Genomic DNA, 2,291 nt, shown 5'->3' on the forward strand with positions numbered 1-2,291 from the left:
AAGATGATCTTTGTTTAGAAGATGATCTGTGTTTAGAAGATGATCTTTCTTTAGAAGATGATCTGTGTTTTGAAGATGATCTTTGTTTAGAAGATGATCGTTCCTTGAAGGAGAGCTCACATTTCAATAGTTTCATGTATTTTAATTTGGTTGCCATTTTCTTTAGCTGAGCTGCCGACAACACAAACGGCTCAGAAGCTTTTCTGTGCAACGATCTGCTGAAGGAGCCACAGGTGAGAAGCTCTCACTTCCTGCTGGCGGTTCTGATCCGACAAAGACGAAGCAGGATCAAAACAATCCACACTAGACTGAAGTCTCAGGTTCACCTTCCACGTACTCCATGACCATGCAGAGGTGTCTGCGCGTCTCGAAGGAGCAGAACATGGACACGACGAAGGGGTTCTCAGCGAAGGTCAGGATGTCCCGCTCCACAAAGGCCTGCTGGATCTGGTTCCTCAGGATCAGGTTCTGCTTGTTGATCTTCTTCATGGCGAAGCGCTGACGCGTCTCTCTGTGGCGCACCAGATAGACGGCGCTGGAAACAACAGAGAGCACAGCAGGTGGTCCAAGGTTAGAAGAAGTCATGGCTGTGTGGAGGTCCTACAAGCTTCAGAGCAGAAGAGCTCTGAGCTCGCAACCTTCTGACACCTGCCTCAGATGTTTCTGGGCCGCAGCTTCATCGTGCAGCTCCGGCTCAGGTAAACAGGAAACTGTTATTTATGGTTTGGAGCCGCTGGCAGAATATTTCTGCTGGCGTCCGTTAGATCTTTTAAATCGTTGAAAACGTCCCTGAGCGGAAGATAAACATTTAAAAATGTGTCAGAGCTGAAGCCACCACATCGTCAAAGATGGACAGACAGCTTCTCTTTACCTTATGACCATACACACCGTGACTGCAGGGGCGATTCTAGGACCTGACCTGTGGGGGGCTCAGCCCCCAGCACTGACTGTGGATCTGGGCTTGAACAACGCACCCATGGTGAGGTTTGTGAGAAGTGCAAAACCTTACAGCACCTGGTATTAGACCAGGTGGTCTCCCATCCAAGTACTAACCACGCCCGACCCTGCTCACCTTCTGAGACCAGATGGGGTCGGGCGTGTTCAGGGTGGTGTGGCCGTAAACGAGGAGCTCCGTCACTAATAGAACTTTTAAGGGATCATAGCAAACAAAGACTAAACTTACACAACCAGAAGTTACAACAAACATCTACACACAAAACACAACTAGCTTTAACCTTTAATTAACCTCTGACTGCAAAGTGTTTGCAATGAAAAAACACAACAATGGTGTCAGAGGGAAAGGGGTAGAGCTCCTGCAGGTAAGGGCGTTCACTTTCAGGACAAATCGAGATCGCTGATTGGTCTGTTGCTGACGAGCCAGCTGGAATGATTGACAGGTCAGGATCCAACATGTGCAAAAAAATGTGATTGAATTTATTGTTCAGTTGTGTCTCTGCACTGTGTGTTGCATTTGTTGCACGCAGTGTTGCACTGTAACTCAGGAGGAACAGTCTCATTTCAATATTTACGTGCACGTAGATGAAAAGACAATCAAACCTGCCTGACTCTGATGGTTTCTTTACTTTTCAGGGGTGCTGAGTTTGTAAGAGTCCTGCCGTCCTCTCTACACTCCTCACGGGCTCCAGCTGCAGATGATCAGCTCAACACCCAGGAGGAGTAAGAAGCCTCAGGAGCCGCTCTGCAGGCGCCGGGACATTGTCTACCAACGGTAGGTGTGTTCTGGCCAGTTTATTTCTGATATTAGTGGAAACTAACATTGTGTTTCTCTCTGCGCTTCCTCAGAGTTTGGATCTTGCTGTTTACCTGCGCTGCTCGAGTCCCATCTGAGCTGTGACTCCTCCTGCCTCTCTACAGCTGCTGGATGCCTTCCACCACTTGCCTTGTCTACTTGTTTCACCTTGTGCTACTGGAGAACATCTGGACCAAAGACCTTCTCATTCTGTTTCCTGCTACCCACCGTAAGAATAATTCAACAAGTTCTCATCCAACAACAGCCCTTTCATTTCCCGCTCTCTCCCCACGTGTTCCCGTTCCTTCACTTGATCTCTTTATTAACCACTCCTGTAAATAAACAGTGTAAACGATTATCTGAGTCCTGGTCTCTGTTCAGTTCTGCTCTTTCGTCTGAGTACACCTGCATTCATAACGGAGTTAAAGTTTAGGGGTGATGAGTTATAGCTTAGTGAGGGGTGGGAGGGAAGACAAATGAACAGTAGCACAATATAACATGATGTAAAGTGAATAAATATGATATAACATGATGTAAAGTG

General features: G+C 47.2%; 1 protein-coding gene and 1 pseudogene across 1 annotated transcript in view; both read right to left on the reverse strand.

The window, feature by feature from the left end:
- The window catches only part of LOC119430358 (microtubule-associated serine/threonine-protein kinase 2), a 106,042-nt gene that overhangs the window by 13,133 nt on the left and 90,618 nt on the right, over window positions 1–2,291 (reverse strand). The window lies entirely within an intron of this gene.
- LOC119408235 lies at window positions 1,003–1,123 on the reverse strand (annotated as a pseudogene).

The sequence above is a fragment of the Nematolebias whitei genome, chromosome 3 (assembly GCF_014905685.2).
Source record: "Nematolebias whitei isolate Nwh7 chromosome 3, NemWhi1, whole genome shotgun sequence".
In the NCBI taxonomy this organism is placed as follows: Eukaryota; Metazoa; Chordata; class Actinopteri; order Cyprinodontiformes; family Rivulidae; genus Nematolebias; species Nematolebias whitei.